This window comes from Bufo gargarizans, chromosome 6 (genome assembly GCF_014858855.1).
Source record: "Bufo gargarizans isolate SCDJY-AF-19 chromosome 6, ASM1485885v1, whole genome shotgun sequence".
In the NCBI taxonomy this organism is placed as follows: Eukaryota; Metazoa; Chordata; class Amphibia; order Anura; family Bufonidae; genus Bufo; species Bufo gargarizans.
The window spans coordinates 31748419-31771824 of NC_058085.1; the positions used below are offsets into that span (position 1 = coordinate 31748419).

The 23406-nt window shown below is 43.9% G+C and overlaps 1 long non-coding RNA gene across 1 annotated transcript; it reads right to left on the reverse strand.

The window, feature by feature from the left end:
* Positions 1 to 25: 25 nt before the first annotated feature.
* LOC122941706 lies at positions 26 to 11329 on the reverse strand. The gene is made up of 3 exons (XR_006390498.1): positions 11267 to 11329; positions 212 to 361; positions 26 to 82 (listed from the first exon to the last, which is right to left on the reverse strand). It is a non-coding gene; the product is annotated as an uncharacterized LOC122941706 (long non-coding RNA).
* Positions 11330 to 23406: the final 12077 nt, after the last annotated feature.

Consider the following 23406-nt stretch of genomic DNA (forward strand, 5'->3'; position numbering starts at 1 on the left):
TTGGGCTCAGGGTTCTTCTCCATCCTTCAGACACAGGGGCCTGACAGCGCTCACTAAAGGTCTTCTTCACTATTGTGTAGTCCTGGTTATGGAGAGACACAGTAATAAATATCACTCCATACATCTCCAGAGTCCCTCACCTCTCCAGTCATGTCCATCTGTTCGTAACCTAGATAAGATGAAGTAATGTGACATCATCAGAATCTCTCACCTCTCCAGTAAGCCGGAAGAGGATCTCTAGGGTGAGAGTTATTATACTCTCTGCCATCTTGTCTCTGTCCCTATCCATCGTTGACAGGTCAATCAGGAGAAGGATCTTATATAGAAGATCTCCACTGAGCGGATCCTATACTGTAGGAACCTGAATGGAAAGAAGATGAGATGATGTCAAATCCTACAAAATCCCATGTCAGAGGCCCTCAGGTACCAGTACAGTGGATTCCCTTCTATTTGTGTCTAATCTAATTTCTTCACTTTCTTAGAAAATGTAAGTTTAGGATAAAATAAAGAAGTTGGAGTTAAGTAATATGTCCTTTAAAGGATGTTGTACCTTTTCTGATTGTCTCGGAAGGATCTACCACACAAGTTCTTTTTCTCTCCTGGACTTCTTATTCTAAGGGTTCATGCACACGACAGTGGTTCAGGTCCACATCCGAGCCATATTTTTTGCGTGTCAGATGCGAACCCATTCACTTCAATGAATAGAACATGTCCTATTCTTCTAACAAATAATTAAGAAAGGCAAACAGTCTTTGTGTCATCATATCAGCATATATAAACATATATAGACATGTAAATTACATAAGTATGTGCGGAGCTCACGCACAGACTTAAATAACTGGAGTACTCCTAAGTATAGGACCATAATGGCTATATTGGGGCTGCAAGAAATGGTTACTTATACCGCTTGAATGTCCAGGACGTGATAAACGATAAAGAATATAATTTCATTTTAGGCACACAGAAAAGATTACCCATCTTTTATTGTATCCCCAAGATACATAAGGACTTGGCCAACCCTCCGGGACGGCCTATAGTCTCTGGCATAGGATCATTAACATCTAACCTGTCCCAATATCTGGACAGGTTTCTACAACCCTATGTCAGAGACACTCCCTCGTATCTTGGGGATACCTCTACAGTAGTGACACTGTTGGAAAATATGTACTGTCACCCAGATTGGATGCTTGCTACATTGGACGTAAGCTCTCTGTATACAAGCATCAATCACAATCAGGGTATACAGGCAGTGTCTAAAATCCTGAGTTATAAGGGGAACCTTGCAACTGAACAACTTCAATTTATACTGGACGGGATCAATTTTGTGCTAAACCACAATTATTTCCAATTTGGATCCAATTATTATCTACAGACTACAGGCACCGCCATGGGTACCAGGTTCGCTCCGAGTTATGCCAATTTATTCATGCCATCTTGGGAAAAAGACATCATTACCCCAAAGCTTGGAGCGGACCTGGTCCTATGGCGGCGCTACATTGATGATATTCTGTTAGTCTGGAAGGGATCCCATGCATCATTGTTGGAGTTCATTGAAAATATAAATACCAACAAGTTAAATTTGAGATTTATAGCTAACGTTGATCCAAACACAGTGGATTTTTTGGATTTGCACATTGAAAAGAAGAATGAAACTTTTGTCTGCAGCACGTACCAAAAAGATGTGGCCAAAAATAGCTTTATTCTAAATACAAGCTGTCACCTCCCCAGGTGGCTCTTGAATGTCCCTTTTAGCCAATTTAGGCGTTTGAGAAGGAATTGTACGGCAGAGGAACAATTTGAGGCAGAGGCACAGAATATGAAAGTACAATTTCTGGCAAAAGAGTATCCCATTAATTTGTTGGAGAACTCAATTCAAAGAGTAAGGCAACTAGACAGAGCCCTATTTTTTAAACCCAAAGAAGCATCTATTACCACACAAGAGAAAGATAGCACGGCCAAAATAATATTACCGTACAATAAAGATTATAAAATGGTGAGCAATATAGTCCACAATCATTGGCATCTATTAAAAGACGATAAAGTTTTAGGCCCCATACTTCCGGCACATCCGCCAATAGTCTACACTTGGGCCCCCAATTTGGGATTACAAGTTGCTCCCACCATAAGAAAATATCAAGTTAAATCAATGATAACTCCTTGGGATAACTTAAAAGGCTTCTATAGGTGTGGCTGCTGTCAGAATTGTAGACAGACACACTTTGACAAAAATACAAAACAAATAGTGTCAACATCCAATAACTTTAAATGGGAAATAAAAGATATTCTGTCATGTAACAGTAAGTCAGTAATTTATATCATTCAGTGCCCATGCCCAAAACAGTATATTGGTCGTACAAAAAGGATATTCAAGACCAGAATATCTGAACATATTAATAATATCAAAAAGCAATCTGAAACGCATCCTTTATCCAAACATTTTAAACTATTCCATGCAGGTGATCCAAGCAAAATGAGATATATGGCCATCCAATCTGTAAAACAAGACTGGAGAGGAGGAGATTTTGTGGCTAAAATGTCCAGATTGGAATCCAAGAAAATATTCGAGTTTGGGTCCTTGATGCCACAGGGTCTAAACTCGGAGATTGAAATCTTTGGATTCCTCTAGGAGAGATGGGTTGGCTTACATGGGGAGTCGGTGCTGGGCTGTTTTCCAGCGCACCGACCCCTCCTGCATCCCTTCCCTTCTCTCCTTCAAGCCACACATAACTGTCCCAGCATGAGATTATTTTATGTTTTTTATCTATATGTCTTTTATCTATATGTTTTCATTCATAGGTCTATATTTAATAAATTTTTTAAGTATATTTATTATTTCTCATATATGTATTTTATTTTTAATTTTATTGTATTTTTATATGTAGTTTTATTTTTTCTGAATAATGTAAACATGTACCGAAGTGTATGGATCAATGTAATACATGAAGAAAGCTATATACATAAGAACAGCTCCATGCACAGTTTGATTCATGTCTTCCATTGAACCTATAATATTACAATACGGATTATTATGATATAATTTAGTATGTGTCATAATTATCCTGTATATCCTATAAGGATTTTACACAGTGATATACAAATATGCTAGTGAGATTTATACCGTATTTAATCTGTGGAAATCCATTGTATATATTGTGAAGATGTGTAATGAGGCCGTATAATCAGCCCAGTCCACAATCCGGTCCAGCTTTTATGTTAACCCCAAAAGGGTATTTAAGTCAAGTCTTGTGTCTACATGCAGCATTCTATGATTGTCTACTGAGGAAGGAACTTGTTTCCGAAACGCGTCTAGTGTGTATAGAGACCAAGGCTATAGGTGCGGTTTTTTCATTTAATATGCAAGAAAAGGACTTTCTTTAATCTTCAACCTTTGCAACATCTACAAGGATTTGAAGACGCCACAAACCATCTGAAAGATTTTTGTATCCATCAACCATCTACCAAATGGACTAAAACTTATGCTGCTATATCCAATTATCATCACAAGTTTAAGGTCAAACTGTGCTGTATCCACGACTGCCGGCCAGACAGGCCCAGCTAACCACCAGCTCAGCTCAGCCTAACCACCTTCCGTGTGCTCGACGGCCACGGGCACCTACGTCATCTTCCAGCGATCAACTACCTGGCTGGACACGTGGGACGCTGAGTGAACGAACGGGTCTGAGGTCTTGTGCTGCAAGCTGACAGCCAAAAGTAAGTTGAATATTGCTTACAACAAAAGCGGTCCAGATTTATTACAGGATACCCGAACAGAGAAACCTTTCTTGTAAGAATTACAGCAAGGACGTATTGCAATCGCTGTAGCTACTGTGTTACAACTTTGTCCCAATTACCTGACAATTGAGACTCACGTCCTGGACATTCAAGCGGTCTAAGTAACCATTCCTTGCAGCCCCAATATAGCCATTCTGGTCCTATACTTAGGAGTACTCCAGCTATTTAAGTCTGTGCGTGAGCTCCGCACATACTTATGTAATTTACATGTCTATATATGTTTATATATGCTGATATGATGACACAAAGACTGTTTGTTAGTTATTAATAAAATTTCATGCGAAAATACTGTGAGCCAGCCCATATTTCTATTTCATCATGTCCTATTCTTGTCCGTATCACTGACAAGGATAGGACTGCTCTATTGAGGGCTGGATAATCCATTCCGCAAAAGGCGGAGAGCACACAACTGGTATCTGCATTTTGTGCAGACCACAAAACGGACACAGTCGTGTGCATGTGCCCTAATGCAACGTTTCAGTGTGTTCTACAAAGACCCTTGTTCTCCTTTGTTGCTGTAAACTACGAGGGCAGAGTTCAGTATGGCTTTTATTGATATGTGATTAAAAACACAGATGAAGAATATAAGTGGATATTACTCACTCCCAAAATAGTGGACGGAGCGCAGTCAGGTACAAAAACATAGAAATGCAGGGGAGACAATAATTTGCAATGAACACAATTCTCTATAACTGAATAGTTGGTTAGAGGGGTTCTCTGACTCTTCGTAACTGATGGGCTATTGTCTGGAAAGTTCATTATCATCTGACTGGTGGGGTCCAACACCTGGGACCCCCACTATCAGCTGTTTGAGAAGGCTCCAGCGCTCCTGTGTGCTTCGCAGCCTTCTTGTGATTACCCTAGGCCAGCGATGCTGCAACCATCTGTCATGTGGTCTGGGCGCAAATCAGGCCCATTCACTTGAATGGGACGAGCGGCTGTAATTACCCCGAATGACCTTTAGGCCCCTTTCACATGGGCGAGTATTCTGCGCAGATGTGATGCGTGAGTTGAACGCATTGCACTCGCACTGAACCCCGACCCATTCATTTCTATGGGGCTGTTCACATGAGCGGTGATTTTCACGCATCACTTATGCGTTGCGTGAAAATCGCAGCATGCTCTATTTTGTGCGTTTTTCACGTAACGCAGGCCCCATAGAAATGAATGGGGTTGCGTGAAAATCGCAAGCATCCACAAGCAAGTGCGGATGCGGTGCGATTTTCACGCACGGTTGCTAGGAGACGATCGGGATGGAGACCCGATCATTATTATTTTCCCTTATAACATGGTTATAAGGTAAAATAATAGCATTCTGAATACAGAATGCATAGTAAAATAGCGCTGGAGGGGTTAAAAAAAAAGTTTAAAATAATTTAACTCACCTTAGTCCACTTGATTGTGAAGCCGGCATCTCCTTCTGTCTTCATCTTAGCTGTGTGGAGGAACAGGACCTGTGGTGACGTCACTTCTGTCATCACATGATCCATCACCATGGTAAAAGATCATGTCATGGATCATGTGATGACTGGAGTGACGTCACCACAGGTCCTGTTCCTCCACACAGCTAAGATGAAGACAGAAGGAGATGCCGGCTTCGCGATCAAGTGGACTAGGATGAGTTAAACATTTTTTAAATGTTTTTTTAACCCCTCCAGCGCAAATTTACTGTGCATTCTGTATTCAGAATGCTATTATTTTCCCTTATAACCATGTTATAAGGGAAAATAATACAATCTACAGAACACCGATCCCAAGCCCGAACTTCTGTGAAGAAGTTCGGGTTTGGGTACCAAACATGCGCGATTATTCTCACGCGAGTGCAAAACGCATTACAATGTTTTGCACTCGCGTGGAAAAATCGCGCGTGTTCCCGCAACGCACCCGCACATTTTCCCACAACACCCGAGTGAAAGAGGCCTTAGAAGGAGAACAACGCACAGTTAATTCAGAAGCAGGAGCGAAAACACGAGCACCAGCACATATTCCAATAGATGATCAGCGAGGATCAACTAGGGTTACCACCTTTCCCAACAAAAAATATTTGCCAAGTTAAACTACACCCAAAGGGGGTGTGGTGGTGTGCGTGGCTTAACGTGGGTGTTAAGTCACTATGTGATAAGGTGGCTCCCAGTATTAATAGTGCCCCCAGTAATAGTCATGCCTCCATTAGTGCCCCGCAGAATTAATAATGCCCCCATTAGTGCCCCCAGTAATAGTAATGCCTCCATTAGTGCCCCCCAGAATTAATAATGCCCCATTAGCGCCCCCAAGAGTTAATAGTGCCAGCAGTAATATTAATGCCCCCATTAGTGCCCCCAGTAATAGTAATGCCCCTACTAGTGCCCCTCAATAATATTAATACCCCCATTAGGGCCCCCAGCAATAGTAATGGCCCCATTAGTACCCCCCAATAATATTAATGCCCATTAGAGCCCCCCAGTAATATTAATGCCCCATTAGTGCCCCCCTGAACTACTAATGCCATTAGCTCCCCCCAGAATTACTAATGCCCCTTTTTCTTCTCTGTACCAACCCCCCCCCCCCCCATAAAATAAAAACTTCATCCATTTGATCGCACCGTAGTGAACATTCGCTGATTACTGGAATCTTAGGGCAGGTCTGAGCTGCAGTGTGATGACGTTTCACAGGTCCTGTCCTCCAGTCCGTACAGTATTAGAATGTATTGGCTCAGATGAGCCGAAGTTATTGCTTTGCGAAGTATCGCGAGACTTCGGGCAATAACTTCATAAATTAATTTGTACTTTAAAAAACCATTTCCCGAACTTGAGTTCGGTTTCAAGTGGTACCTTGGAACTGAACCCGAGTTCGGGAAATGGTTTTACACAGTACAAATTATTACCTTCGGCTCATCGGAGCAGTACAAATTATTACCTTCGGCTCATCGGAGCAGTACAAATTATTACCTTCGGCTCATCGGAGCCAATACATTCTAATACTGTACGGAGCTCCTGCTCTGTACAGTATTAGAACAAAGTTTTATGCGAATTGACTTCGGATGTTTCATCCGATGTCGATTTGCTCAACCCTACTAATGAGCGCTCCACAATGGAAGCCTTACTAGTAACAGTCCTTATAGGACAATACCAGCAAGAGACCCCCAGTGAGGGCGAGGTATGGCGTGAAGCTATACAAAATTTGTGAGAGTACCTCAGGGTACACTTACAAATTTCATGTGTACGAGGGGCGAGATTCCCGTATTCAACCCCCAGAATGTCCCCCCACTCTGGGTGTTAGCGGGAAGCTCGTGTGGGACCTTATGTACCCACTGCTGGATAACGGTTACCACTTGTACGTGGATAACTTTTATACCAGTATCCCCTTGTTCAGGTCCCTTGCCGCCAGATCCACGTTCGCTTGTGGGACCGTGCGGAAAAATCAACGCGGACTCCCTGCCCACCCCCTCCAGGTACCTATCCCCAGGGGTGAGACCCGTGCCCTTACCACTGGAAACCTGTTGCTGGTCAGGTATAAGGACAAGAGGGATGTCCGTATGCTGTCCACAATCCACGATAATGACACCACCCCCGTCTCTGTGCAAGGTACCGCGGCAACGGTCCTCAAGCCTGATTGTATCGTTGACTACAATCGGTATATGGGAGGAGTTGATCTCTCTGATCAAGTCCTCAAACCATATAACGCCATGCGCAAAACCCGGGCATGGTACAAAAAAGTTGCGGTCTACTTGGTACAGGTTGCCATGTACAACACTTTTGTACTATCCCGAAGCACTGGCAGCACAGGGACATTCCTCCAATTCTATGAGGTAGTCCTCAAGGACCTGATCTTTTCGGACCAGGAAAGAGCAGGCCGTAGTACCTCGGGAACTGGAGGCGCTCGGATCGTCCGTGGCCAACACTTTCCAGGTGTGGTCCCCCATACTGGAAAGAAGGAACAAACCCCAAAAAAGATGCAGAGTGTGTCACAGGGGATACGGAAGGACACCACAACGCAATGTGACACGTGCCCCGATCATCCGGGCCTCTGCGTTATTGATTGCTTCAGGGAGTATCACACTTCCATGGAGTACTACATTTTTTATAATCCCCAACAGTCCACTAGAGAACATAAAAAAATATGTCTCTCAGACTTTGGAGACACGGAAACAATTTTTTTCCCCAAAAAATATTAGTTTTAGTACAGGCATCCTCAAACTGCGGCCCTCCAGATGTTGTAAAACTATAACTCCCAGCATGCCCAGACAACCTACAGCCATCAGCAGGGCATGGTGGGAATTGTAGTTTTACAACATCTGGAGGGCCGCAGTTTTAGGATGCCTGCTTAGTGTCTCCAAAGTCTGAGAGCCATACATATTGGGCATCGTTGCGTGCATAAAAGTCGTCGCTATAAAAATAACATTTGACCAAACCCCTCAGATGAACAGCATTAAAAATATAAAATGAAAACGGTGCCAAAACACCCATTTTTGGGCAAAATTTCCATTTGAATCCTTTTTTTCCGGTAATAAAGCAAGGATTAACAGCCAAACAAGACTCAATATTTATGGCCCTGATTCTGTAGTTTGCAGAAACACCCCATATGTGGTCGTAAATGGCTATATAGCCGCACGGCAAGGGCATAGAACGAAGGGAACTCCATACGGTTTCTGGAAGGCAGATTTTGATGGACAGTTTTTATTTTACTCCATGTCCCATTAGAAGCCCCCCCTGATGTAGCCTAGACTAGAAACTCCAAAAAAGTGACCCCATCTAAGAAACTACACGGTATTCAAAAGTTACTTTACAAACTTTGTTAACCCTTTAGGTGTTCCACAAAACTAAATAGCGAATGTAGAAACAATTTTAGAATTCAAATTTTTTCTTACCTTGCCTCAAAAAAGTGTAATATAGAGCAACCAAAAATCATATTTACCCCTAAAATAGTCCCTAAATAACAACCACCTTATCCCGTAGTTTTCTAGATGGGGTCACTTTTATGGAGTTTCTACTCTAGGGGTGCATCAGGGGGCTTGAAAGGGTACATGGTGCAAATAAACCAGTCCAGAAAAATCTGCCTTCCAAAACCCATATGGCGTTCCCATTCTTCTATGTGCTCCTGTTTGGCTAAATAGTAGTTTACGACCACATATGGGGTGTTTTTGCAAACTACAGAATCAGGGCAACCCATATTGAGTTTTGTTTGGCTGTTAACCCATTTTTTCCAGTAATAAAGTAAGGGTTAAAATGGAAAATGTTCCAAAAAATTGAAATTCAAAAAATGTTTCTCCATCTGCCATTAACTCTTGTGGAACACCTAAAGGGTTAACAAGTTTGTAAACCCAGTTTTGAATACCTTGAGGGGTGCACTATCTTAGATGGAGTCACTTTTTTTGAATTTCTATTCTAGGGGTGCAAGGGGGGGGGCTTGAAATGGGACATGGTATAAACAAAACCAGTCCTGCAAAATCTGCCTTCCAAAACCCAGATGGTGTTCCCCTCCTCCTATATGCTCCCGTTTGGCCAAACAGTAGTTTACGACCACATATGGGGTGTTTTTGCAAACTACAGAATCAGGGCAACCCATATTGAGTTTTGTTTGGCAGTTAACCCTTACTTTATTACTGGAAAAAATGGGTTAAAATGGAAAGTTAAAAAAAATAAAATAGAAATTTCTAAATTGTTTCTCCATCTGCCACTAACTCTTGTGAAACACCTAAATGGTTAACAAAGTTTGTAAACCCAGTTTTGAATACCTTGAGGGGTGTACTTTCTTAGATGGAGTCACTTTTTTGAAATTTCTATTCTAGGGGTGCAGGGGGGGGGGGGGGCTTGAAATGGGACATGGTATAAACAAAACCAGTCCTGCAAAATCTGCCTTGCAAAAACCATATGGTGTTCCCCTCCTTCTATGTCCTCCCGTTTGGCCAAACAGTAGTTTACGACCACATATGGGGTGTTTTTGCAAACTACAGAATCAGGGCAACCCATTTTGAGTTTTGTTTGGCAATTAACCCTTGTTTTTTTCCAGGAAAAAATTAATTATATTGGAAAAAATTTTCCAAAAATCAAAATTCTTTAAATTTATGTCCATTTAGCCATGAAGTCTTGTGGAAGATCTAAAGGGTTAACAAAGTTTGCAAAAACTGTTTTGAATACCTCGAGGGGTGTAGTTTCTAGGATGGGGTCATTTTTGGGAGGTTTCTATTATCTAAGCCTCACAAAGTGACTTCAGACCTGAACTGGTCCATAAAAAGGAGATTTCTGAAAAATTTCAAAATTTCGCTTCTAAACTTCTAAGCCTTGTAACATCCCCAAAAAATAAAATATCATTCCCAAAATGCTACACACATGAAGTAGACATATGGGGAATGTAAATTCATCACAATTTTGGGGGTTATTATTATGTATTACAGAAGTAGAGAAATTGAAACTTTGACATTTGCTAATTTTTCAAAATTTTTGGTGAATATGGTATTTTTTTAATGCAAAAAAAATAACTTTTTTGACCCAATTTTACCAGTGTCTTGAAGTACAATATGTGACGAAAAAACTATCTCAGAACTGGCCTGGATAAGTCAAAGCGTTTTAAAGTTATCACCACATAAAGTGACACTGGTCAGATTTGCAAAAAATGGGCTGGTCCTTAAGGTGAAATAGGGCTGTGTCCTTAAGGGGTTAAGTTGCATTACTGAAATAAATGAACTTTGCACAATATTCTAATTTTTTGAGTTTCACCGGTATTATTGTAGGGACCCTAAATTACTGCCTCGGCCGAGAGCTACTGGCCAGGTGGCAACCCTAAATCTCACAGATCTAAGGGTTTGTTCACACAGCTGTTGTGTGCCCGTGGCCGTATTGCGGCCCGCATACGGCGGACTCGCACTACATGGGCACCGGCCCGTGGGGCACTCCGCATCACAGATGCGGACGCATTCACTTGAATGGGTCCGCAATCAAGGAGATGCGGAACGGAAGCACAGATCGGAACTAGTGTTAAGCGAACTCGTGTTTTAAGTTCGGCGTCTAAAGTTCGGGTTATCGAAGAATCGCGTTATGGATTTCGCTACCACGGACCATAACGGAATTTAGAATCCATAACGCGATTATTCGATAACCCGAACTTTAGACACCGAACTTAAAACACAAGTTTGCTCAACACTAATCGGAACCCCACAAAAGTGGCGTTTCTGGCCGTGCCTCCGCACCGCAAAAAAAGAATAGAACATGTTCTATTTTTTTGCAGTACGGACAGATCACGGACCTATTCAAGTTGAATGGGTCTGCATCCGTCCCAGCCGCCGCACGGATGCTGCCCATGCATTGGAGACCTCAAATTGCGCTCCCCAATACACGGAACGGCCGCGTGAACAAGCCCTAATACAGATGAGTGATCCTGAGGACAGGTCATCAGTATACAAGCTCCGCACATCCCTCTGATATAACGGTTGCATAAAAATATTCAAGTCATCCTGCAAAAGAACAATCCCTGATGTCATCAGTGACAGTACACCTACCTCCATCTGCACCGATGTACACTACATGTATGGGGGAGGGGAGAGACCAGGGGGCTAAAGGACCTTTCATGATGTCATGACCATGTGTGGGAGGGGTCAGGCTCCAGGCTGTTCTGCTGCAGGAGGTAAAGGACCTGTGATGATGTCATGACCATGTGACCAAATGTGGGAAGGGCTTGTGGTCACATGACCAGGTGGTCTAATGTGTGTTTAGGACTGTGGTGGTTGGGATCCTTGCTGGACTTGAAGCTTGTTGAATCAGGATTGAATGACAGTGTGTAAGTAGCAGAGCTGTCTGTGTGATTTGTGAGTAGCGGAGCTGTCTCTGTGTGATGTGTATGTAGCGGAGCTGTCTCTGTGTGATGTGTATGTAGCAGGGCTGTCTCTGTGTGATGTGTATGTATCAGAGCTGTCTCTGTGTGACGTGTATGTAGCGGAGCTGTCTCTGTGTGATGTGTATGTAGCGGAGCTGTCTCTGTGTGATGTGTATGTAGCGGAGCTGTCTCTGTGTGATGTGTATGTAGCAGGGCTGTCTCTGTGTGATGTGTATGTATCAGAGCTGTCTCTGTGTGACGTGTATGTAGCGGAGCTGTGTGTGATGTGTATGTAGCGGAGCTGTCTCTGTGTGACGTGTATGTAGAGGAGCTGTCGCTGTGTGATGTGTATGTAGCGGAGCTGTCTCTGTGTGACGTGTATGTAGCAGAGCTGTCTCTGTGTGATGTGTATGTAGCAGAGCTGTCTCTGTGTGATGTGTATGTATCAGAGCTGTCTCTGTGTGACGTGTATGTAGCGGAGCTGTCTCTGTGTGATGTGTATGTAGCAGAGCTGTCTCTGTGTGATGTGTATGTAGCGGAGCTGTCTGTGTGATGTGTATGTAGCGGAGCTGTCTCTGTGTGATGTGTATGTAGCGGAGCTGTCTCTGTGTGATGTGTATGTAGCGGAGCTGTCTCAGTGTGATGTGTATGTAGCGGAGCTGTCTCTGTGTGACGTGTATGTAGCGGAGCTGTCTCTGTGTGATGTGTATGTAGCAGAGCTGTCTCCGTGTGATGTGTATGTAGCAGAGCTGTCTCTGTGGGACGTGTATGTAGCAGAGCTGTCTCTGTGTGATGATGTGTATGTAGCGGAGCTGTCTCCGTGTGATGTGTATGTAGTGGAGCTGTCTCTGTGTGACGTGTATGTAGCGGAGCTGTCTCTGTGTGATGTGTATGTAGCGGAGCTGTCTCTGTGTGATGTGTATGTAGCGGAGCTGCCTCTGTGTGACGTGTATGTAGCGGAGCTGTCTCTGTGTGACGTGTATGTAGCGGAGCTGTCTCTGTGTGACGTGTATGTAGCAGAGTTGTCTCTATATGATGTGTATGTAGAAGAGCTATCTCTGTGCGATGTGTATGTAGCGGAGCTGTCTCCGTGTGATGTGTATGTAGCAGAGCTGTCTCTGTGTGACATGTATGTAGCGGAGCTGTCTCTGTGTGATGTGTATGTAGCAGAGCTGTCTCTGTGTGATGTGTATGTAGCGGAGCTGTCTCTGTGTGATGTGTATGTAGCGGAGTTGTCTCTGTGTGATGTGTATGTAGCGGAGCTGTCTCTGTGTGTGATGTGTATGTAGCGGAGCTGTCTCTGTGTGACGTGTATGTAGCGGAGCTGTCTCTGTGTGATGTGTATGTAGCAGAGCTGTCTCTGTGTGATGTGTATGTAGCAGAGCTGTCTCTGTGTGATGTGTATGTAGAGGAGCTATCTCTGTGCGATGTGTATGTAGCGGAGCTGTCTCTGTGTGATGTGTATGTAGCAGAGCTGTCTCTGTGATGTGCATGTAGCGGAGCTGCCTCTGTGTGATGTGTATGTAGCGGAGCTATCTCTGTGTGATGTGTATGTAGCAGAGCTGTCTCTGTGTGACGTGTATGTAGCGGAGCTGTCTCTGTGTGATGTGTATGTAACGGAGCTGTCTCTGTGTGATGTGTATGTAGCGGAGCTGTCTCTGTGTGATGTGTATGTAGCGGAGCTGTCTCTGTGTGATGTGTATGTAGCGGAGCTGTCTCTGTGTGATGTGTATGTAGCAGAGCTGTCTCTGTGTGATGTGTATGTAGCGGAGCTGTCTCTGTATGATGTGTATGTAGCAGAGCTGTCTCTGTGTGATGTGTATGTAGCACTGCTGTCTCTGTGTGATGTGTATGTAGCAGACCTGTCTCTGTGTGATGTGTATGTAGCGGAGCTGTCTCTGTGTGAAGTGTATGTAGCAGAGCTGTCTCTGTGTGATGTGTATGTACCGGAGCTGTCTCTGTGTGACGTGTGTGTAGCGGAGCTGTCTCTGTGTGATGTGTATGTAGCAGAGCTGTCTCTGTGTGATGTGTATGTAGCGGAGCTGTCTCTGTGTGATGTGTATGTAGCGGAGCTGTCTCTGTGTGACGTGTATGTAGAGGAGCTGTCTCTGTGTGACGTGTATGTAGAGGAGCTGTCTCTGTGTGATGTGTATGTAGCGGAGCTGTCTCTGTGTGATGTGTGTGTAGAGGAGCTGTCTCTGTGTGATGTGTATGTAGCGGAGCTGTCTCTGTGTGACGTGTATGTAGAGGAGCTGTCTCTGTGTGATGTGTATGTAGCAGAGCTGTCTCTGTGTGATTGTGTATGTAGCAGAGCTGTCTCTGTGTGAAGTGTATGTAGCAGAGCTGTCTCTGTGTGATGTGTATGTAGGCTGTCTCTGTGTGATGTGTATATAGCAGAGCTGTCATCTGTGTGATGTGTATAGTAGCGGAGCTGTCTCAGTGTGATGTGTATGTAGCGGAGCTGTCTCTGTGTGACGTGTATGTAGCAGAGCTGTCTCTGTGTGATGTGTATGTAGCAGAGCTGTCTCCGTGTGATGTGTATGTAGCAGAGCTGTCTCTGTGGGACGTGTATGTAGCAGAGCTGTCTCTGTGTGATGATGTGTATGTAGCGAGCTGTCTCCGTGTGATGTGTATGTAGTGGAGCTGTCTCTGTGTGACGTGTATGTAGCGGAGCTGTCTCTTTGTGACGTCTATGTAGCGGAGCTGTCTCTGTGTGATGTGTATGTAACGGAGCTGTCTCTGTGTGATGTGTATGTAGCGGAGCTGCCTCTGTGTGACGTGTATGTAGCGGAGCTGTCTCTGTGTGACGTGTATGTAGCGGAGCTGTCTCTGTGTGACGTGTATGTAGCAGAGTTGTCTCTATATGATGTGTATGTAGAAGAGCTATCTCTGTGCGATGTGTATGTAGCGGAGCTGTCTCTGTGTGATGTGTATGTAGCAGAGCTGTCTCTGTGTGATGTGTATGTAGCGGAGCTGTCTCTGTGTGATGTGTATGTAGCAGAGCTGTCTCTGTGATGTGCATGTAGCGGAGCTGCCTCTGTGTGATGTGTATGTAGCGGAGCTGTCTCTGTGTGATGTGTATGTAGCAGAGCTGTCTCTGTGTGACGTGTATGTAGCGGAGCTGTCTCTGTGTGATGTGTATGTAACGGAGCTGTCTCTGTGTGATGTGTATGTAGCGGAGCTGTCTCTGTGTGATGTGTATGTAGCGGAGCTGTCTCTGTGTGATGTGTATGTAGCGGAGCTGTCTCTGTGTGATGTGTATGTAGCAGAGCTGTCTCTGTGTGATGTGTATGTAGCGGAGCTGTCTCTGTATGATGTGTATGTAGCAGAGCTGTCTCTGTGTGATGTGTATGTAGCACTGCTGTCTCTGTGTGATGTGTATGTAGCAGAGCTGTCTCTGTGTGATGTGTATGTAGCGGAGCTGTCTCTGTGTGGCGTGTATGTAGCGGAGCTGTCTCTGTGTGATGTGTATGTAGCGGAGCTGTCTCTGTGTGATGTGTATGTAGCGGAGCTGTCTCTGTGTGACGTGTATGTAGAGGAGCTGTCTCTGTGTGATGTGTGTGTAGCGGAGCTGTCTCTGTGTGATGTGTATGTAGCGGAGCTGTCTCTGTGTGATGTGTATGTAGCGGAGCTGTCTCTGTGTGACGTGTATGTAGCGGAGCTGTCTCTGTGTGACGTGTATGTAGCGGAGCTGTCTCTGTGTGACGTGTATGTAGCGGAGCTGTCTCTGTGTGACGTGTATGTAGCGGAGCTGCCTCTGTGTGACGTGTATGTAGCGGAGCTGTCTCTGTGTGATGTGTATGTAGCAGAGCTGTCTCTGTGTGATGTGTATGTAGCGGAGCTGTCTCTGTGTGATGTGTATGTAGCGGAGCTGTCTCTGTGTGACGTGTATGTAGCGGAGCTGTCTCTGTGTGATGTGTATGTAGCGGAGCTGTCTCTGTGTGACGTGTATGTAGCGGAGCTGTCTCTGTGTGACGTGTATGTAGAGGAGCTGTCTCTGTGTGATGTGTATGTAGCGGAGCTGTCTCTGTGTGATGTGTGTGTAGAGGAGCTGTCTCTGTGTGATGTGTATGTAGCGGAGCTGTCTCTGTGTGACGTGTATGTAGAGGAGCTGTCTCTGTGTGATGTGTATGTAGCAGAGCTGTCTCTGTGTGATGTGTATGTAGCAGAGCTGTCTCTGTGTGAAGTGTATGTAGCAGAGCTGTCTCTGTGTGATGTGTATGTAGCAGAGCTGTCTCTGTGTGACGTGTATGTAGCGGAGCTGTCTCTGTGTGACGTGTATGTAGCGGAGCTGTCTCTGTGTGATGTGTATGTAGCAGAGCTGTCTCTGTGTGATGTGTATGTAGCGGAGCTGTGTCTGTGTGATGTGTATGTAGCGGAGCTGTCTCTGTGTGACGTGTATGTAGCGGAGCTGTCTCTGTGTGATGTGTATGTAGCGGAGCTGTCTCTGTGTGACGTGTATGTAGCGGAGCTGTCTCTGTGTGACGTGTATGTAGAGGAGCTGTCTCTGTGTGAAGTGTATGTAGCGGAGCTGTCTCTGTGTGACGTGCATGTAGCGGAGCTGTCTCTGTGTGATGTGTATGTAGCGGAGCTGTCTCTGTGTGATGTATATGTAGCGGAGCTGTCTCTGTGTGATGTGTATGTAGCAGAGCTGTCTCTGTGTGATGTGTATGTAGCAGAGCTGTCTCTGTGTGAAGTGTATGTAGCAGAGCTGTCTCTGTGTGATGTGTATGTAGCAGAGCTGTCTCTGTGTATGTGTATGTTCAGTTCCATGGAGCAGGGGTACTGTGAGGTCTGGACATTTGCCCCTGTTTCCCCTATACAAAGTTATAAACTTTTTACTTTATTTCACTTGAAAGGTGAAACTTAAACTTGCATTGACGTGCACTGTTTAATACTGAGTACCTGCATTTTCTATGTATGTCGTGATATATATCCTCTTCATTTGCACTGTATTTTGGGACTTTGAATGAGAAGCTGGTGATTTTCCACTGCTGCCATAGGGTTTAATGAAAACTATGTTTTGGAGGGAAAAAGACAGACTTGTTTACCACCAAAACCAGACTGACTGTTCTGTCTTCATACACGTCCACACAGTGTGCAGTCTGACATTCCTGTCTTCCACATAAGAGGACAGCTCTGTACTGTGTCCTGGAGACTTCTCTTTCCCAAAATGCTTTTTACTCCCACAATCCCCTGCTCCACCCACAGTGCAGCAGTCTTTGTAACAAGAAAAACAAAGTGTAATACAATTTAACACCGTTGATGGTGCTATAACCACATTAATCACTACAGAAATACCAAACTCTGGCAGATGTGATCTGTAATGATTCTCCCTAACCCTGCTGGGCAGAACACTGACCCTGTGACTGTCTGGTTTAGCTTTGTTGTTATGTCTGGAAACACTGCTGCGTCATTGCCACTGGGTATCATTAAAGCTCTAATGTAAGTCTATGCCAGACGGGAATGGTAACTTTGTAAATGTTTCTGCTGAGCTTCTCCACTCCACCCTCCTATTAGAAGGTTGCAGTCTAGCTAGAAACTATACACTGCCTGTCCCAAAAAAAAGTTGCCACAAAAAAAGTCACACACGCCTTTAGCTTTGATTACGGCCCACATTCCCTAAGGCATTGTTTCGATAAGCTTCTGCAATATCACAAGATTTATTTCCATCCAGCGTTGCATTCATTTTTCACCAAGATCTTGCATTGATGAAGGTAGAGTCTGACCGCTGTGCAAAGTCTTCTCCAGCACATCCCAAAGATTGTCAATGGGGTTAAGGTCTGGACTCTGTGGTGGCCAATCCATGTGTGAAAATTATGTCTTATTCTCCCTGAACCACTCTATCACAATTTGAGCCCGATTAATCCTGGCATTGTCATCTTGGAATATGCCCGTGCCATCAGGGAAGAAAAAAATCCATTGATGGAATAACCTGGTCATTCAGTATGTTCAGGTAGTCAGCTGGCCTCATTCTTGGAGCACATACTGTTGCTGAACCTAGACCTGACCAACTGCAGCAACCCCAGATCATAGCACTGCCCCCACAGGCTTGTACAGTAGGCACTAGGCATGATAGGGGCATCACTTCATCTGCCTCTCTTCTTACCCTGATGCGCCCATCACTCTGGAACCGGGTAAATCTGGACTCATCAGGTCACATGACCTTCTTCCATTGCTCCAGAGTCCAATCTTTATGCTCTCAAGCAAATTGAAGCCTTTTTTTGTGGTTTTCCTCACTGATTAGTGGTTTTCTTACAGCTACACAGCTGTTCAGTCCTAATCCCTTGCGTTCCCTTCTCATTGTGCATGTGGAAATGCTCTTACTTTCACTAATAAACATAGCCCTGAGTTCTACTGTGGTTTTTCTTTGATTTGATTTCAACAAACGTTGAAGTCATCATCAACGATCACGATCATTCAGGATTTTTTTGCCGCCACATTTCTTCCCCGAATACAATGGGTCCCCACTATCCTTCCAGTTTTTAATAATGCGTTTTGGACAGTTCTTAACCCAATTTTAGTCGTTTCTGCAATCTCCTTAGATGTTTTTTCTGCTTGATGCATGCCAATGATTCGACCCTTCTCAAACAGACTAACATCTTTTCCACGACCACGAGATGTGTCTTTTGACATGGTTGTTTAAGTAATGAGAAGCAACTCATTGCACCAGTTTGGGTGAAATAACTTATTGCCAGCTGAAAGAAAATCGCCCATGCAGTAATTCTCCAATAGGAGGCTCATAACTATTTGCTTAGTTAAATCCAGGTGGCAACTTTTATTTTGGACAGGCAGTGTATATAAGGAGAGCAGTCAGTACCCCTAGTGTTCTGCAGTTAGGGAAGAGTGCTTGGGGAATCTTCCAGACTACTGAGGGACCAGAGGAAGACACTGAAAGGGGCATGCTGAGCCACAGACCATGGATCACCATTGTTGTGACCAAGAAGCTACCAGGACTACTGAGCTACAGCCTTTGACCAAGGTACGAGCCTTCTGAGGAGAGAGAGGGACAGTTAACTCAGGCCTTTCCTCAGCATCAAACCCTTCTTCTGCCCTGGAAAGGCCAGCCCTATGCCTCACCTGTATGGTTTTGTACCTGAATTCCTCCAGTAAAGAAGCACACTGGTTTACTGCAGACACTGACTCTCTGGACCTATTTCCCATTGGGGTGCACCATGCCTTACCATCCCCTCCAGAGAGCAGCAACACATGGTGACACCTCGACAGTGTCCGGGCGAGTCGACCCAGTGTAGTGTTGGAGCCACCCCAAACCCAGTCACTGTATATGCACATCCAGGACACGAAGCTCCCGTTCCACCACATCCCAAAGATGCTCTATTGGGTTGAGATCTGGTGACTGTGGGGGCCATTTTAGTACAGTGAACTCATTGTCATGTTCAAGGAACCAATTTGAAATGATTCGAGCTTTGTGACATGGTACATTATCCTGCTGGAAGTAGCCATCAGAGGATAGGTACATGGTGGTCATGAAGGGCTGGGCATGGTCAGAAACAATGCTCAGGTAGCCAGCGGCATTTAAACGATGGCCAATTGGCACTAAGGGGCCTAAAGTGTGCCCAGAAAACATCCCCCACACCATTACACCACCACCACCAGCCTGCACAGTGGTAACAAGGCATGATGGATACATGTTCTCATTCTGTTTACGCCAAATTCGGACTCTACCATTTGAATGTCTCAACAGAAATCGAGACTCATCAGACCAGGCAACATTTTTACAGTCTTCAACAGTCCAATTTTGGTTGAGCTCGTGCAAATTGTAGCCTCTTTTTCCTATTTGTAGTGGAGATAAGTGGTACCCGGTGGGGTCTTCCGCTGTTGTAGCCCATCCGCCTCAAGGTTGTGCGTGTTGTGGCTTCACAAATGCTTTGCTGCATACCTCGGTTGTAACGAGTGGTTATTTCAGTCAACGTTGCTCTTTTATCAGCTTTAATTAGTCGGCCCATTCTCCTCTGACCTCTAGCTTCAACAAGGCATTTTCGCCCACAGGACTGCCGCATACTGGATGTTTTTCCCTTTTCACACCATTCTTTGTAAACCCTAGAAATGGTTGTGCGTGAAAATCCCAGTAACTGAGCAGATTGTGAAATACTCAGACCGGCCCGTCTGGCACCAACAACCATGCCACGCTCAAAATTGCTTAAATCACCTTTCTTTCTCAGTTTGGAGTTCAGGAGATTGTCTTGACCAGGACCACAACCCTACATGCATTGAAGCAACTGCCATGTGATTGGTTGACTAGATAATCACATTTATGAGAAATAGAACAGGTGTTCCTAATAATTCTTTAGGTGAGTGTATTTCAAAGGGGAGGCCATCACACCCTGGTGTTTTTGCAGGTTTCACTTTACCCAAAACCTCATTTATTTCTAAAATCGATATTTCTTTTTACAGATATTCCTTTTGAGCCTGGGATATCTCTCTCAAAGCATTCTGGTTTAAATATAGGTCCAAATCTATTTTCGATTATTGTACCCTATACTTATAAAGTTCCTGGAAATAGTATACAAAAACTTTTTTAACTCCTTCAGGTGAACTAATTATTTAATCCGTATTGTCTCTGATCGCCCTTATCCAGGATTTCCATCTTTGATTTTTTACAATACCTGCTAAAATACCTGCTAAAATTTTACCAACCTTTTCTCCTTTCTTCTAATTTTTTTTCCAGTACATTACCTTTTTCTTTAGTAATTTTCTTCCAGTAATTCACCTTTTTAAACAGTCCTCTTAAGTATGCCTTGGCGGTATCCCAAACTATCAATCTGCTAGCGGAGTTATTATTCTCCTGGAAAAAAAAAAATATTCCACCATTATACTCTCTTTATCTGAAATCAATGATAACCAATGAGAGTTAAACTTAAACATTGGCAAGTTATTCTTTCTGTTCAGATCCAGTTCCATTGCCACAGCACTATGATCGGATAAAGCCATAAGGAAATACTTTTTCTTAATCCTATTTTGGGACATTAGATTTTTATTTCCCAAGACCATATCTATTCTTGACCAGGTTTGATGTGATTTAGAATAACAGGAATACATGATTTCTTCCGTGTTCTGATAGCGCCAAACATCAATCCAGTTAAATTCCAAGGCCAGTTTAAACAATCTACATTTTGTGTTCTTCCCCCTCTGCTAGACATTCTATCCCTGAGTGGATCCATTACAGCACTGTAGTCTCCTATCACAATCATTATGCATTCTTGTCTATACAAATATACAACATGAATCTATGCAATTTATACAAGACATCTGGCTTATATGGTGGTGGAATATATATATTTGCGATTACCATTTTAACCCCTTCTATATTACATTGTAAGAAGAGGTACCTACCACAGTCGTCGGCCTCGTATGCAACACACTCAAATTTAATCTTATTGTGTATCAGAATTGAGACCCCTCTTGAATAAGTAGTATATACCAAATGGTACACTTCCACTATCCTTTTCTTATCTAACGACCTTAAATATTCTTTATCTAGGTGTGTCTCTTGGAGGCAAACGATGGCTGGCAAGAACCTCTTCATCCACTCAAGGATAGCATATCTCTTTACTCTCTCTCGTAAACCCCTCACGTTCAATGAAAGAATCCTAACCATCTAGCAGAGAGAAAAAAAAACAAAAAACACAACCACGTCCCCTCTCCCTCTTCTCCAAAATGCCTCCCACCCTGAATAGCCCCCCCCCCCCCGTCTGCTAATCTGCAGTCGGGGTGGCTCCATTACTTAGCATAATGGCTCCTTATCCCCATTCCCCCCCCTCTCAAAGCCCATCCCGTCCACCCATTCGCTGACCTCTAGTGGTGTCTGAAACAAATCAATCCTTCCTTTGTATCCCACCCTTAATTTTGCCGGAAAAAGTTAACTATACTTCAAACCTTCCTCCCTTAGTCTCTTTTTAACGGTTATGAACTCTTTTCTACGTGCATTAGTGTCACCTGAGTAATCTGGGAAGCGTCTTATCTTTTCACCATGTATCTGGTATTTTTCAGAGGTTCTAGCATCAGCCAATAATATATCTCAATCCTTAGCAAGTAAGCATTTCACCAACATATGTCTGGGATAATCCCCTGGAACCCTCTTTTTTGTGGGAACCCTATGTGCTCTTTCGATAGCGAACAAGGGGGAGAGAATACCCTCTTTACAATTCTCCTTTATCCATCTCTCCATAAATTCGATACAGTTGTCCCCTTCTGCCCGTTCTGGCATCCCTACGCATCTTATATTTGTTCTTCTCGATCTATCTTCTTGATTTATTAATTTTTGTTCCATCTTGCCATTCATCTGTTTTAAAAATACAACCTCCTTCTCTAGATTCTGAACAGAGTGCTCCAGAGCAGGAATCCTTTTTTCCATCTCATGTAGTCGCTGCCTTATTTTCTCCAGCTCATCCCGTATTACACTAACATCAGTTTGCACTGCCCCAATCTGTGTCACTATATTACCCATTACATTTTCCATCCTCCTCATGCAAAATATGTCGTTAATCATTTTTACATCTATCTCTGTGGGTACCGCAGAGGATCCCCGCTCTCCCACTCCACCCGTAGTCCCGTTCTCCTGCATAAAAACGTGGGACTCTGTATCTATAATTTTTTATTTCTGTAGAGAACTGGAACCTGGGGAGTTAGGGACCAGAAATTTATTTAAACCCTGTTGTTTGGACCCACTCTCTAACCCTGTTACTGATCTCCTAGTAGGGCCACGCTGTTCCTCCTTTTTCTTGGGGGGCATTTTTAAACTTACTCTTCTCTCTTTTTCCCTTTTCCACTTCCCCCCTTCCCCTTCCCACTTCCCCTTTCCTTGCTAACTCCTCCTCTACCTTTTTTCTCCCTCCTTTCCTCCTCTCTCTTCACCCACCACTGTCACAACCCTTCCCAACAGTTATCTCCAAAATACAGATGTATAGTTGTCTTAATCAGAAACATTAAATCTGTTAACATATAACAACGCTAAAGTTTGCAATATAATGAAATATTGTAACAAGCAATCCAATTAGACAAAACCATACATTTCAGCTTAGTCCAAAAAAGAATGATTATTTGAGACAAAAGATATTAATAAGAGGGAAACACAGAGAGACACACAAAAAAAAAAAATGTCCAGCAGTCGGAATATGAGGTATCGCATAAAATAACTCCACCATAAAAAATCTATGTCCACTAATCCGCACACGTTTGGTCAAAGAGGGGGAGATGGAAAAGTCACAAGTGTACCTTTAATGAGAGGGTTAACCTACGTTAAAGTGAATTAGTCCCTGGTTAGTCCGGGAGAGTTTGGAGGTGTTAGAAGGTGTTAGTCCTATGAAAGAGCTTCTTCAGAGGGTTAGAATCAATGGTCAAGATCAAAATTGCAATAGGTGTATAAATGTAAATACCACGGTCGCTGTACGCTGTAGTCCACAACCATCTAGGTATCTTCACCCCCTTTTTTTATTTTTCCTTCTTTCTTTCCCTCTTCTCTCACTTGTTCCTTTCTTCCTTCCACAAAGGACGCTCAACCCCCACATACAAATGCTACAAAGTTTGGCAAAACAACCTCCAATTTCCACTCTCCACACAGAAGCTTCCAACCCCTCTCTTTTTCTCTTTCTTTTTTCTTTTCTCCCTTTCTTCCTTTACCCCTTTAACAATATCGCTGGTTCTGTCTATTATAGGGTGAGGGACATCAAAACGGACATCAAAACGGTGGGACTCCACTCTGAACGGCCGCTCGGCTCCAACAGCGCCCCTCAATGGCATTTAACCCACTCACACTTCAGGCCGCTGCTCCAGCTCCAACTCACAACCAACCTCCTCTGGTCCTCC